The 15036-nt window shown below is 43.3% G+C and overlaps 18 non-coding genes across 18 annotated transcripts; all 18 read left to right on the top strand.

Annotated features, from left to right (window-relative positions):
* Positions 1-201: 201 nt before the first annotated feature.
* Positions 202-273, top strand: Trnae-cuc. The gene has a single exon. It is a non-coding gene; the product is annotated as a tRNA-Glu (tRNA).
* A 518-nt stretch (positions 274-791) lies between these two features.
* Trnae-cuc lies at positions 792-863 on the top strand. Its single transcript has one exon. It is a non-coding gene; the product is annotated as a tRNA-Glu (tRNA).
* A 551-nt stretch (positions 864-1414) lies between these two features.
* Trnae-cuc lies at positions 1415-1486 on the top strand. The gene has a single exon. It is a non-coding gene; the product is annotated as a tRNA-Glu (tRNA).
* A 1630-nt stretch (positions 1487-3116) lies between these two features.
* Trnae-cuc lies at positions 3117-3188 on the top strand. Its single transcript has one exon. It is a non-coding gene; the product is annotated as a tRNA-Glu (tRNA).
* Positions 3189-4413: 1225 nt separating this feature from the next.
* Positions 4414-4485, top strand: Trnae-cuc. The gene has a single exon. It is a non-coding gene; the product is annotated as a tRNA-Glu (tRNA).
* Positions 4486-4931: 446 nt separating this feature from the next.
* On the top strand, positions 4932-5003 carry Trnae-cuc. The gene has a single exon. It is a non-coding gene; the product is annotated as a tRNA-Glu (tRNA).
* Positions 5004-5449: 446 nt separating this feature from the next.
* On the top strand, positions 5450-5521 carry Trnae-cuc. The gene has a single exon. It is a non-coding gene; the product is annotated as a tRNA-Glu (tRNA).
* Positions 5522-5967: 446 nt separating this feature from the next.
* Trnae-cuc lies at positions 5968-6039 on the top strand. Its single transcript has one exon. It is a non-coding gene; the product is annotated as a tRNA-Glu (tRNA).
* A 446-nt stretch (positions 6040-6485) lies between these two features.
* On the top strand, positions 6486-6557 carry Trnae-cuc. The gene has a single exon. It is a non-coding gene; the product is annotated as a tRNA-Glu (tRNA).
* A 446-nt stretch (positions 6558-7003) lies between these two features.
* Positions 7004-7075, top strand: Trnae-cuc. Its single transcript has one exon. It is a non-coding gene; the product is annotated as a tRNA-Glu (tRNA).
* Positions 7076-7521: 446 nt separating this feature from the next.
* On the top strand, positions 7522-7593 carry Trnae-cuc. The gene has a single exon. It is a non-coding gene; the product is annotated as a tRNA-Glu (tRNA).
* A 446-nt stretch (positions 7594-8039) lies between these two features.
* Trnae-cuc lies at positions 8040-8111 on the top strand. Its single transcript has one exon. It is a non-coding gene; the product is annotated as a tRNA-Glu (tRNA).
* Positions 8112-8557: 446 nt separating this feature from the next.
* On the top strand, positions 8558-8629 carry Trnae-cuc. The gene has a single exon. It is a non-coding gene; the product is annotated as a tRNA-Glu (tRNA).
* A 446-nt stretch (positions 8630-9075) lies between these two features.
* Trnae-cuc lies at positions 9076-9147 on the top strand. Its single transcript has one exon. It is a non-coding gene; the product is annotated as a tRNA-Glu (tRNA).
* A 446-nt stretch (positions 9148-9593) lies between these two features.
* Trnae-cuc lies at positions 9594-9665 on the top strand. The gene has a single exon. It is a non-coding gene; the product is annotated as a tRNA-Glu (tRNA).
* A 446-nt stretch (positions 9666-10111) lies between these two features.
* On the top strand, positions 10112-10183 carry Trnae-cuc. The gene has a single exon. It is a non-coding gene; the product is annotated as a tRNA-Glu (tRNA).
* A 446-nt stretch (positions 10184-10629) lies between these two features.
* Positions 10630-10701, top strand: Trnae-cuc. Its single transcript has one exon. It is a non-coding gene; the product is annotated as a tRNA-Glu (tRNA).
* A 446-nt stretch (positions 10702-11147) lies between these two features.
* On the top strand, positions 11148-11219 carry Trnae-cuc. Its single transcript has one exon. It is a non-coding gene; the product is annotated as a tRNA-Glu (tRNA).
* The last annotated feature ends 3817 nt before the right edge of the window (positions 11220-15036 follow it).

Here is a 15036-nt window from a genome sequence, read left to right as displayed (position 1 = left end):
GATTGTGCGCAGCAGCCTGAAACAACCGGTTTAACGCAAATCGGAACAATGAACTCTTCCGTAAAATAGGATACGCTGGTTCCGAATTGCAATCAGAGTATCCTTACTACTCATCTAATCAAAATTCGATTTTAGAGGATAACGTAGTCGCAATTCAAGTTTTTTGGGTGATACCAAATTTCCGGTAAGTTTATTTCGCATTCCCAGGTGGTCTAGTGGTTAGGATTTGGCGCTCTCACCGCCACGGCCGGGGTTCGATTCCCCGTCTGGGAAGGACATTTTTTGTTTTCTTCCTGAATATTTGTCTATTGTTCTTCGTGCTTTTCACTGAGTTATACAGGAATTCGATTTCGACTTCTTTTGTTTTTATGAAACTAATCAAGGACTACGATTGTAAAATGACGGGTTATTTTTAAATGATCTATAAATCAGATTATTCCAATACATATATACGTATAAAATGTAAGTGTATTTAATATGTCTGAATTTCAAATCTATAACTAAATCACAATGATGTGAATAACCTATATGTAATATAAACTGAATTGCATATTCACAACAGTCTGTGATGACATTGCATGAATGAAAGCCTTAATCGTCATCCCAATGTTATGGGAAGACCTATACTCCTCAATTTCTATCATATTCGTTGTCCGTTTTTCTACAGGGTCGTTTTCGCCAAGCATGAGCGGATAATTTCTTGGCCGGCACCCATATGTGGGTGCCAGTTTGGCCAGCTTGCCCTCACGATGCGAACAGTCATGCCACCCCCTCTCCAACTACCGTTGGTTTCCCAGGTGGTCTAGTGGTTAGGATTTGGCGCTCTCACCGCCACGGCCGGGGTTCGATTCCCCGTCTGGGAAGAAACTTTTTCCCTTTTTGTATTTGTGTAATAATAGTGCCGAAATCAACCACAAAGGCATGCTCTATTTTGTATATGGTGTCCCCAACTTTGTCCACACCCTTCAGCATGGTAAACATCCTATCAAGATTCCACATTATTCTGTAGTTTCATTTCAGAAACGGATTACGATTTACATACTATTAAAGCAATTTGATTTAAACTACTCTCAGGTGGTCCCATAAACAAGTGAAATGCTCTTCAAAATCATATGTCTTATAACAAACATCGTGCAAAATCAAATACCCGTGCTGTCTCTGCCCTCTGTAGAAGTAGGCTCGATCGGTGCCTTGTCAGTTTCGCACGTGCATTCGTGATAATCCGGAGCCCGCAGCTAGTACTTTCAACAATGGGATGTATTGCACCCCTTGCGTCTCTTACGCCACATTAATTTGATCTTAACTATCTAATAACAGATTTGTAGTGAGAAAACACTTACACCAAGGTTAAGTGAGTAAAAGGTGCACAAGGGTAAGTCCAACAGTATTCCCCCTTCACTCCCAAAGAGCACATTCCCAGGTGGTCTAGTGGTTAGGATTTGGCGCTCTCACCGCCACGGCCGGGGTTCGATTCCCCGTCTGGGAAGGACATTTTTTGTTTTCTCCCTGAATATTTGTCTATTGTTCTTCGTGCTTTTCACTGAGTTATACAGGAATTCGATTTCGACTTCTTTTGTTTTTATGAAACTAATCAAGGACTACGATTGTAAAATGACGGGTTATTTTTAAATGATCTATAAATCAGATTATTCCAATACATATATACGTATAAAATGTAAGTGTATTTAATATGTCTGAATTTCAAATCTATGACTAAATCACACTGATGTGAATAACCTATATGTAATATAAACTGAATTGCATATTCACAACAGTCTGTGATGACATTGCATGTGTAGCAGGGTACCTTATATTCTTCCTATAGTTATATCATTATTCATACATCATCATCATAATCATCTATATGTTCAATGTTTGTCTTGTCTACAGTTGAATATCAGTATCTAACTCTATAAACAACTCAACACCCTTATTTTCAGTCTCTGGGAATCTCTCACCAGATCTTCCCCTTCAACCTTCTGTCTATCTTTAGACATTTTTCACACCTGTAGGGTTTCCCTCAGTCTATTTATATCTTGCATTAAGCACTTCCTTTGATGCTTAATGCAATCTGTCTTCTAATTGGCCACCCTGGTCCTCTACAGGTAGCTTCCTTCCATACCTGACTTCCTCCTCACTTCATGTGCTGCTGTTGAGGAGGAAGGACATTTTCTTTTCTTCAGGTATGGAATGGCCATATTTCAATCTGTTTTCATCTGCTTCTGTCAGAAATTAATATCTATGTTAGGGTGCTGACTTAAATTGAATAATATATATAATACCATTTAAAGTAATATTAAATTAGTAAATGGAATATTGATATTATAAAACTTGCCTGTAAAATAATTAACCACATGGTCCATTTTGGCCCATGTGCTTTTCAAGTGTCCTATCATGAACATACAACAGTAATATAATATTAAAGTTAGTTTATTATAGTTTATCAATGGCTTTTGTACTTATATATTTAAGATAAATAATACTTGTAAACTTGCAAATATATGACTTCATGTGCTGCTGTTGAGGAGGAAGGACATTTTCTTTTCTTCAGGTAGTTCTTCAACAGCAGCCACCCCCTTGCAATAAATCCATTATCACCATCTGCCTGTGTCTGTGTTTCCCAACGGTCCGAGCCGGATAAATACCACTACCCCGGCTACAAATTTGGCGCCCAACGTGGGGCTGAGCACGTTCATATTAAATTTGAGCAAAATAAGCCTCAGTACCCTACTTTGCGGCCCGGGACGTGCCTTCTGTTGACAGGGGAGTATGAAGCAGGGCGTGGAGTTATCCCACAGATGACATCCTTACCTTGTCAGCTTGCTGACGGGGTTAACCTCTTTGGTCATGTGGACAAGGCGTCCGACCTCGGATCAGAAGGTCCGTGGTTCGAATCCCAGCACGGGACTTGAAAATGTTATGGCCGCGACACATGAATGAAAGCCTTAATCGTCATCCCAATGTTATGGGAAGACCTATACTCCTAAATTTCTATCATATTCGTTGTCCGTTTTTCTACAGGGTCGTTTTCGCCAAGCATGAGCGGATAATTTCTTGGCCAGCTTGCCCTCACGATGCGAACAGTTATGCCACCCCCTCTCCAACTACCGTTCGTTTCCCAGGTGGTCTAGTGGTTAGGATTTGGCGCTCTCACCGCCACGGCCGGGGTTCGATTCCCCGTCTGGGAAGAAACTTTTTCCCTTTAGTATTTGTGTAATAATAGTGCCGAAATCAACCACAAAGGCATGCTCTATTTTGTATATGGTGTCCCCAACTTTGTCCACACCCTTCAGCATGGTAAACATCCTATCAAGATTCTACATTATTCTGTAGTTTCATTTCAGAAACGGATTACGATTTACATACTATTAGTGCAATTTGATTTAAACTACTCTATGATGGTCCCATAAACAAGTGAAAAAGTATGTACATTAGCCAATATTTCCGCATCAATTGTTCCACATGTCACATTACAAAATGAAGTGTTGAAAATGTCCCAAGACTACAAACTATTGCATTGACTAATCAGGAAAGCTTGGGATTTGCATACACTCCATTTCGACCTAACCATAAACGTCACCACTAGTCGCCGGCACACAGGGCGTTCAAATGCTCTTCACAATCATATGTCCTATAACAAACATCGTGCAAAATCAAATACCCGTGCTGTCTCTGCCCTCTGCAGCACGTGTCTCGTGATAATGCGGAGCCAGCAGCTAGTACTTTCAACAATGGGATGTATTGCACCCCTTGCGTCTCTTACGCCACATTAATTTGATCTAAACTATCTAATAACAGATTTGTAGTGAGAAAACACTTACACCAAGGTTAAGATAGTAAAAGGTGCACAAGGGCAAGTCCAACAGTACTCCCCCTTCACTCTCGAAGAGCACATTCCCAGAAGGTCTAGTGGTTAGGATTTGGCGCTCTCGCCGCCACGGCCGGGGTTCGATTCCCCGTCTGGGAAGGACATTTTTTGTTTTTCTTCCTGAATATTTGTCTATTGAAAATTTCCCAAGGCTACAAACTATTGCATTGACTAATCAGGAAAGCTTGGGATTTGCATACACTCCATTTCGACCTAACCATAAACGTCACCACTAGTCGCCGGCACACAGGGCGTTCAAATGCTCTTCACAATCATATGTCCTATAACAAACATCGTGCAAAATCAAATACCCGTGCTGTCTCTCCCCTCTGCAGCACGTGTCTCGTGATAATGCGGAGCCCGCAGCTAGTACTTTCAACAATGGGATGTATTGCACCCCTTGCGTCTCTCACGCCACATTAATCAGATCTTAACCATCTAATCACAGATTTGTAGTGAGAAAACACTTACACCAAGGATAAGATAGTAAAAGGTGCACAAGGGCAAGTCCAACAGTACTCCCCCTTCACCCTCAAAGAGCACATTCCCAGGTGGTCTAGTGGTTAGGATTTGGCGCTCTCACCGCCACGGCCGGGGTTCGATTCCCCGTCTGGGAAGGACATTTTTTGTTTTTCTTCCTGAATATTTGTGTATTGAAAATGTCCCAAGACTACAAACTATTGCATTGACTAATGAGGAAAGCTTGGGATTTGCATACACTCCATTTCGACCTAACCATAAACGTCACCACTAGTCGCCGGCACACAGGGCGTTCAAATGCTCTTCACAATCATATGTCCTATAACAAACATCGTGCAAAATCAAATACCCGTGCTGTCTCTGCCCTCTGCAGCACGTGTCTCGTGATAATGCGGAGCCCGCAGCTAGTACTTTCAACAATGGGATGTATTGCACCCCTTGCGTCTCTCACGCCACATTAATCAGATCTAAACCATCTAATAACAGATTTGTAGTGAGAAAACACTTACACCAAGGATAAGATAGTAAAAGGTGCACAAGGGCAAGTCCAACAGTACTCCCCCTTCACTCTCAAAGAGCACATTCCCAGGTGGTCTAGTGGTTAGGATTTGGCGCTCTCACCGCCACGGCCGGGGTTCGATTCCCCGTCTGGGAAGGACATTTTTTGTTTTTCTTCCTGAATATTTGTCTATTGAAAATGTCCCAAGACTACAAACTATTGCATTGACTAATCAGGAAAGCTTGGGATTTGCATACACTCCATTTCGACCTAACCATAAACGTCACCACTAGTCGCCGGCACACAGGGCGTTCAAATGCTCTTCACAATCATATGTCCTATAACAAACATCGTGCAAAATCAAATACCCGTGCTGTCTCTCCCCTCTGCAGCACGTGTCTCGTGATAATGCGGAGCCCGCAGCTAGTACTTTCAACAATGGGATGTATTGCACCCCTTGCGTCTCTCACGCCACATTAATCAGATCTAAACCATCTAATAACAGATTTGTAGTGAGAAAACACTTACACCAAGGATAAGATAGTAAAAGGTGCACAAGGGCAAGTCCAACAGTACTCCCCCTTCACTCTCAAAGAGCACATTCCCAGGTGGTCTAGTGGTTAGGATTTGGCGCTCTCACCGCCACGGCCGGGGTTCGATTCCCCGTCTGGGAAGGACATTTTTTGTTTTTCTTCCTGAATATTTGTGTATTGAAAATGTCCCAAGACTACAAACTATTGCATTGACTAATCAGGAAAGCTTGGGATTTGCATACACTCCATTTCGACCTAACCATAAACGTCACCACTAGTCGCCGGCACACAGGGCGTTCAAATGCTCTTCACAATCATATGTCCTATAACAAACATCGTGCAAAATCAAATACTCGTGCTGTCTCTCCCCTCTGCAGCACGTGTCTCGTGATAATGCGGAGCCCGCAGCTAGTACTTTCAACAATGGGATGTATTGCACCCCTTGCGTCTCTTACGCCACATTAATTTGATCTAAACTATCTAATAACAGATTTGTAGTGAGAAAACACTTACACCAAGGTTAAGATAGTAAAAGGTGCACAAGGGCAAGTCCAACAGTACTCCCCCTTCACTCTCAAAGAGCACATTCCCAGGTGGTCTAGTGGTTAGGATTTGGCGCTCTCACCGCCACGGCCGGGGTTCGATTCCCCGTCTGGGAAGGACATTTTTTGTTTTTCTTCCTGAATATTTGTCTATTGAAAATGTCCAAAGACTACAAACTATTGCATTGACTAGTCAGGAAAGCTTGGGATTTGCATACACTCCATTTCGACCTAACCATAAACGTCACCACTAGTCGCCGGCACACAGGGCGTTCAAATGCTCTTCACAATCATATGTCCTATAACAAACATCGTGCAAAATCAAATACCCGTGCTGTCTCTGCCCTCTGCAGCACGTGTCTCGTGATAATGCGGAGCCCGCAGCTAGTACTTTCAACAATGGGATGTATTGCACCCCTTGCGTCTCTTACGCCACATTAATCAGATCTAAACTATCTAATAACAGATTTGTAGTGAGAAAACACTTACACCAAGGTTAAGAGAGTAAAAGGTGCACAAGGGCAAGTCCGACAGTACTCCCCCTTCACTCTCAAAGAGCACATTCCCAGGTGGTCTAGTGGTTAGGATTTGGCGCTCTCACCGCCACGGCCGGGGTTCGATTCCCCGTCTGGGAAGGACATTTTTTGTTTTTCTTCCTGAATATTTGTCTATTGAAAATGTCCCAAGACTACAAACTATTGCATTGACTAGTCAGGAAAGCTTGGGATTTGCATACACTCCATTTCGACCTAACCATAAACGTCACCACTAGTCGCCGGCACACAGGGCGTTCAAATGCTCTTCAAAATCATATGTCCTATAACAAACATCGTGCAAAATCAAATACCCGTGCTGTCTCTCCCCTCTGCAGCACGTGTCTCGTGATAATGCGGAGCCCGCAGCTAGTACTTTCAACAATGGGATGTATTGCACCCCTTGCGTCTCTTACGCCACATTAATTTGATCTAAACTATCTAATAACAGATTTGTAGTGAGAAAACACTTACACCAAGGTTAAGATAGTAAAAGGTGCACAAGGGCAAGTCCAACAGTACTCCCCCTTCACTCTCAAAGAGCACATTCCCAGGTGGTCTAGTGGTTAGGATTTGGCGCTCTCACCGCCACCGCCGGGGTTCGATTCCCCGTCTGGGAAGGACATTTTTTGTTTTTCTTCCTGAATATTTGTCTATTGAAAATGTCCCAAGACTACAAACTATTGCATTGACTAATCAGGAAAGCTTGGGATTTGCATACACTCCATTTCGACCTAACCATAAACGTCACCACTAGTCGCCGGCACACAGGGCGTTCAAATGCTCTTCACAATCATATGTCCTATAACAAACACCGTGCAAAATCAAATACCCGTGCTGTCTCTCCCCTCTGCAGCACGTGTCTCGTGATAATGCGGAGCCCGCAGCTAGTACTTTCAACAATGGGATGTATTGCACCCCTTGCGTCTCTTACGCCACATTAATCAGATCTAAACTATCTAATAACAGATTTGTAGTGAGAAAACACTTACACCAAGGTTAAGAGAGTAAAAGGTGCACAAGGGCAAGTCCGACAGTACTCCCCCTTCACTCTCAAAGAGCACATTCCCAGGTGGTCTAGTGGTTAGGATTTGGCGCTCTCACCGCCACGGCCGGGGTTCGATTCCCCGTCTGGGAAGGACATTTTTTGTTTTTCTTCCTGAATATTTGTCTATTGAAAATGTCCCAAGACTACAAACTATTGCATTGACTAGTCAGGAAAGCTTGGGATTTGCATACACTCCATTTCGACCTAACCATAAACGTCACCACTAGTCGCCGGCACACAGGGCGTTCAAATGCTCTTCACAATCATATGTCCTATAACAAACATCGTGCAAAATCAAATACCCGTGCTGTCTCTGCCCTCTGCAGCACGTGTCTCGTGATAATGCGGAGCCCGCAGCTAGTACTTTCAACAATGGGATGTATTGCACCCCTTGCGTCTCTTACGCCACATTAATTTGATCTAAACTATCTAATAACAGATTTGTAGTGAGAAAACACTTACACCAAGGTTAAGATAGTAAAAGGTGCACAAGGGCAAGTCCAACAGTACTCCCCCTTCACTCTCAAAGAGCACATTCCCAGGTGGTCTAGTGGTTAGGATTTGGCGCTCTCACCGCCACGGCCGGGGTTCGATTCCCCGTCTGGGAAGGACATTTTTTGTTTTTCTTCCTGAATATTTGTCTATTGAAAATGTCCAAAGACTACAAACTATTGCATTGACTAGTCAGGAAAGCTTGGGATTTGCATACACTCCATTTCGACCTAACCATAAACGTCACCACTAGTCGCCGGCACACAGGGCGTTCAAATGCTCTTCACAATCATATGTCCTATAACAAACATCGTGCAAAATCAAATACCCGTGCTGTCTCTGCCCTCTGCAGCACGTGTCTCGTGATAATGCGGAGCCCGCAGCTAGTACTTTCAACAATGGGATGTATTGCACCCCTTGCGTCTCTCACGCCACATTAATCAGATCTAAACTATCTAATAACAGATTTGTAGTGAGAAAACACTTACACCAAGGTTAAGAGAGTAAAAGGTGCACAAGGGCAAGTCCGACAGTACTCCCCCTTCACTCTCAAAGAGCACATTCCCAGGTGGTCTAGTGGTTAGGATTTGGCGCTCTCACCGCCACGGCCGGGGTTCGATTCCCCGTCTGGGAAGGACATTTTTTGTTTTTCTTCCTGAATATTTGTCTATTGAAAATGTCCCAAGACTACAAACTATTGCATTGACTAGTCAGGAATGCTTGGGATTTGCATACACTCCATTTCGACCTAACCATAAACGTCACCACTAGTCGCCGGCACACAGGGCGTTCAAATGCTCTTCAAAATCATATGTCCTATAACAAACATCGTGCAAAATCAAATACCCGTGCTGTCTCTCCCCTCTGCAGCACGTGTCTCGTGATAATGCGGAGCCCGCAGCTAGTACTTTCAACAATGGGATGTATTGCACCCCTTGCGTCTCTTACGCCACATTAATTTGATCTAAACTATCTAATAACAGATTTGTAGTGAGAAAACACTTACACCAAGGTTAAGATAGTAAAAGGTGCACAAGGGCAAGTCCAACAGTACTCCCCCTTCACTCTCAAAGAGCACATTCCCAGGTGGTCTAGTGGTTAGGATTTGGCGCTCTCACCGCCACCGCCGGGGTTCGATTCCCCGTCTGGGAAGGACATTTTTTGTTTTTCTTCCTGAATATTTGTCTATTGAAAATGTCCCAAGACTACAAACTATTGCATTGACTAGTCAGGAAAGCTTGGGATTTGCATACACTCCATTTCGACCTAACCATAAACGTCACCACTAGTCGCCGGCACACAGGGCGTTCAAATGCTCTTCACAATCATATGTCCTATAACAAACACCGTGCAAAATCAAATACCCGTGCTGTCTCTCCCCTCTGCAGCACGTGTCTCGTGATAATGCGGAGCCCGCAGCTAGTACTTTCAACAATGGGATGTATTGCACCCCTTGCGTCTCTTACGCCACATTAATCAGATCTAAACTATCTAATAACAGATTTGTAGTGAGAAAACACTTACACCAAGGTTAAGAGAGTAAAAGGTGCACAAGGGCAAGTCCGACAGTACTCCCCCTTCACTCTCAAAGAGCACATTCCCAGGTGGTCTAGTGGTTAGGATTTGGCGCTCTCACCGCCACGGCCGGGGTTCGATTCCCCGTCTGGGAAGGACATTTTTTGTTTTTCTTCCTGAATATTTGTCTATTGAAAATGTCCCAAGACTACAAACTATTGCATTGACTAGTCAGGAAAGCTTGGGATTTGCATACACTCCATTTCGACCTAACCATAAACGTCACCACTAGTCGCCGGCACACAGGGCGTTCAAATGCTCTTCACAATCATATGTCCTATAACAAACATCGTGCAAAATCAAATACCCGTGCTGTCTCTGCCCTCTGCAGCACGTGTCTCGTGATAATGCGGAGCCCGCAGCTAGTACTTTCAACAATGGGATGTATTGCACCCCTTGCGTCTCTTACGCCACATTAATTTGATCTAAACTATCTAATAACAGATTTGTAGTGAGAAAACACTTACACCAAGGTTAAGATAGTAAAAGGTGCACAAGGGCAAGTCCAACAGTACTCCCCCTTCACTCTCAAAGAGCACATTCCCAGGTGGTCTAGTGGTTAGGATTTGGCGCTCTCACCGCCACGGCCGGGGTTCGATTCCCCGTCTGGGAAGGACATTTTTTGTTTTTCTTCCTGAATATTTGTCTATTGAAAATTTCCCAAGACTACAAACTATTGCATTGACTAGTCAGGAAAGCTTGGGATTTGCATACACTCCATTTCGACCTAACCATAAACGTCACCACTAGTCGCCGGCACACAGGGCGTTCAAATGCTCTTCACAATCATATGTCCTATAACAAACATCGTGCAAAATCAAATACCCGTGCTGTCTCTGCCCTCTGCAGCACGTGTCTCGTGATAATGCGGAGCCCGCAGCTAGTACTTTCAACAATGGGATGTATTGCACCCCTTGCGTCTCTTACGCCACATTAATCAGATCTAAACTATCTAATAACAGATTTGTAGTGAGAAAACACTTACACCAAGGTTAAGAGAGTAAAAGGTGCACAAGGGCAAGTCCGACAGTACTCCCCCTTCACTCTCAAAGAGCACATTCCCAGGTGGTCTAGTGGTTAGGATTTGGCGCTCTCACCGCCACGGCCGGGGTTCGATTCCCCGTCTGGGAAGGACATTTTTTGTTTTTCTTCCTGAATATTTGTCTATTGAAAATGTCCCAAGACTACAAACTATTGCATTGACTAGTCAGGAAAGCTTGGGATTTGCATACACTCCATTTCGACCTAACCATAAACGTCACCACTAGTCGCCGGCACACAGGGCGTTCAAATGCTCTTCACAATCATATGTCCTATAACAAACATCGTGCAAAATCAAATACCCGTGCTGTCTCTGCCCTCTGCAGCACGTGTCTCGTGATAATGCGGAGCCCGCAGCTAGTACTTTCAACAATGGGATGTATTGCACCCCTTGCGTCTCTTACGCCACATTAATTTGATCTAAACTATCTAATAACAGATTTGTAGTGAGAAAACACTTACACCAAGGTTAAGATAGTAAAAGGTGCACAAGGGCAAGTCCAACAGTACTCCCCCTTCACTCTCAAAGAGCACATTCCCAGGTGGTCTAGTGGTTAGGATTTGGCGCTCTCACCGCCACGGCCGGGGTTCGATTCCCCGTCTGGGAAGGACATTTTTTGTTTTTCTTCCTGAATATTTGTCTATTGAAAATTTCCCAAGACTACAAACTATTGCATTGACTAGTCAGGAAAGCTTGGGATTTGCATACACTCCATTTCGACCTAACCATAAACGTCACCACTAGTCGCCGGCACACAGGGCGTTCAAATGCTCTTCACAATCATATGTCCTATAACAAACATCGTGCAAAATCAAATACCCGTGCTGTCTCTCCCCTCTGCAGCACGTGTCTCGTGATAATGCGGAGCCCGCAGCTAGTACTTTCAACAATGGGATGTATTGCACCCCTTGCGTCTCTTACGCCACATTAATTTGATCTAAACTATCTAATAACAGATTTGTAGTGAGAAAACACTTACACCAAGGTTAAGATAGTAAAAGGTGCACAAGGGCAAGTCCAACAGTACTCCCCCTTCACTCTCAAAGAGCACATTCCCAGGTGGTCTAGTGGTTAGGATTTGGCGCTCTCACCGCCACGGCCGTGGTTCGATTCCCCGTCTGGGAAGGACATTTTTTGTTTTTCTTCCTGAATATTTGTCTATTGAAAATGTCCCAAGACTACAAACTATTGCATTGACTAGTCAGGAAAGCTTGGGATTTGCATACACTCCATTTCGACCTAACCATAAACGTCACCACTAGTCGCCGGCACACAGGGCGTTCAAATGCTCTTCACAATCATATGTCCTATAACAAACATCGTGCAAAATCAAATACCCGTGCTGTCTCTGCCCTCTGCAGCACGTGTCTCGTGATAATGCGGAGCCCGCAGCTAGTACTTTCAACAATGGGATGTATTGCACCCCTTGCGTCTCTTACGCCACATTAATCAGATCTAAACTATCTAATAACAGATTTGTAGTGAGAAAACACTTACACCAAGGTTAAGATAGTGTCATAGTCCTAAAATCACTATAATTAACCCATAATTATAGTGGTCATATTTCAATATTATGTTTTGTATTTCTCTCAATATTTTATCTTACAACTAGCTATACCTAAATATATTTCTGTAGATAATGTTAGTCAGCTGCCATGCACGTAACTGACCGTCACAAACCAGTGACTATGGATTATCTAACTCAGCCAGGTGGCCAGGCTCGGGTTATGCCCCAGGCTATAACATGCTGTGTATGGCCGGACGCGTCGTATCAGATAGGTGGAATACAAAGGATATTACGCGGTCAGTGTGCTCTGTAACTGTCGAATAAGTGTAATTAATACGCCACGCATGTAGCAGATTTATGTCATAGTTTCAATATTAGGTAACTAACGCATTCTATAGAAGGCCTGAGTCCCTATATATACGGAGTCCAGTGGCAGACACTTCACTCTGCCACGAATAAAGACTTCAAGGGACTCAGCAGCCTTCTCTCTGTTTTAAAGGTAAGACAACATTATTTTCTTGTTCAATTCTCCTTGCCTTTAACTTATATTATATCATGTGCAAGCAACTTTATATTTACCATGGTTTGTAATATTTAAGAATAAGTTATATGTCATTCGTTATACCGCAAAGCAACTTGAATGTTAAATTGTATGTGTGTGTTTATACAGATGTCAGTAGATTAGTTCACTTGTACATTAACTGTTGATAGGCCAAGTGATAGATAAAGCCGTACATTACATAGCATGAGAAAGAGTACATTGTGGTAAATACCCGCGGGTAATCTCACGTAAATACCGTCTCATACGAATATTGGCCATGCTACGTCTATCATTTGGTTAAGCATTTACGGCATTGAAATTATACAATATGTTAAATACATTTGTATGTAAATACACGAGTAACGCTAGAATGCCGTAAATGTAAATGTTAACAGTTCCTGTATGAAATGTCATAGCTAGAATAACATGAAATACCTCCCAGTCGCTTATTATTCACAATTCGTTTTTGTACCTTATTTATTAGAACAGTCCTGTTAAGAACGTTTAAACCAGTCGCTATCAATTCATGTATGGTTGTCAATTATATATTTAATGTAACAAGTCATTGACTGCATCTATCTTGTAATGTAATATTGTTTAAATATCTCTCTATATATGAAATTAGACTCTGCCACGAATAAAGACTTCAAGGGACTCAGCAGCCTTCTCTCTGTTTTAAAGGTGACAGCCGAGTAATCAGCTCTACCAAGTTAATTCCCCCACTATCTTGGCCATTGTGACGTAGCAAACGGGACCACGCCCATACAAGGCAAAACGGCCCGGAACACAAGCTACGTCAGTTGATGGAGATCAAAGTTTCCGGTGCTGATGAAAGGCAGAACACAGAACACAGGATGAGGCTGCAGTCTTTCAGTCTTGACTCGTTGTAACCCTGAGTTACCAGGCAGAGTCATCATCAACAACAGCTCTACATCAGAGACGCCAACCTCTACAATACCAACATCACCAGCAACATACACAACGTCAATATCAACGGTACCAACGTCAATGTCAACATCAACATCTACGTCAGTATCAACAACCGTATCAACGTTATCAACAACATCTTCAACAGCAGTATTTCCTCTACAGCTTCAAACACAAGCATGGCCATGGCACATATTCAGCTTCCTAAATATTCAGGTAAGCAGGATGCAAATAACTGGTGGTCAGATCTTGAAACTTGGGTTAAACTCCAAGGTACTGATCAAGACAGAGCGTGTTTAATGTTGAACTTCCTTTTAGAAGGACCAGCCAAACAGTGGCATCATGCCTTGAGTGACGATATCAAGTCAGACTGGAATAGCTTGAAACAAGCTTTCATTACTAGATTTCAACCATCAGGACAATTTGATCTGTCGGTATTGGCAATCAATCAGCAACCTGCTGAATCAGTATCAGATTACATCAGTAGGTTACAGCAGTCCACCTCTAGTAAATCCATACCAGTCGACATCTTAGTTGCCATAGCTGTGAATGGTCTGTGCCCTTCCGTCAGACAATGGGTCTATAATAAAGAACCCAAAACATTGGAAGAAGTGCGTCAACAGGGTGAACTAGCATCCAAATCATACCTCAGCATCCAACAGCCAGATCAGGCTAACCTCACAGACCAGGTGACTAAGCTATCAACACTAGTGATGTCGCTAATGGAGAGCCAACAGAAGCCTTTAGCAGCTGCAATGTCTACACAGCAGGAGACGCTCCATGATGACTGTCAACAAAGAGTCAGGTTCCAGTCACCACCTCAACTTGATGACTACAGCTCAAGACAAGGTCATCAGTCATCTTATGCCAGTCCACAGTCGCAGCACAGACCACGTGACTTCAGACGAGAGCAACTCCGACCATCAAGCAGAAACAACAGAGAAAGATGCTCAGGATGTGGTGGGTATTGTTCTCAGCGTAATTACTGTCCCCATCGGCATACCATTTGCAATGTTTGTAGAAAGAAAGGTCACCATACATCTGTATGTTACCAGGTTCTTCTGTCTAAGATAGATAATAAATAGGGACGCGTGCCTGATTCCAAGGATCCACCTAGAATCAGGCACCCATTGAAACAACCCAAACCATCTACCCCACCTTCTAGGCATACTACCCCTACTTCCCCATCCTCTACTAACTCTAACCAGCATCATGTATCTCTTGTAGCCCCATTATCTAAAAACACCATTCAAGTTAAGGTCAGACAAGTCAAAACAACAGCATTGATAGACACTGGAGCAACAATCAGCTGTGTTCATATGAAATTTCTGAAGAAAATAGGACTCACTGAGTCTCACCTTCAGAAATCTCATCTAACAGAGATTCTTGGTGTAGGAGGAGAACGCCATCCTGTGTTAGGTTTAGTCACTCTACAACTTAACATAGGCC

Source organism: Haliotis rufescens, unplaced genomic scaffold (assembly GCF_023055435.1).
Source record: "Haliotis rufescens isolate VD_foot unplaced genomic scaffold, xgHalRufe1.0.p SCAF_6, whole genome shotgun sequence".
Classification (NCBI taxonomy): Eukaryota; Metazoa; Mollusca; class Gastropoda; order Lepetellida; family Haliotidae; genus Haliotis; species Haliotis rufescens.
This window is presented reverse-complemented; position numbering and strand designations above follow the sequence as displayed.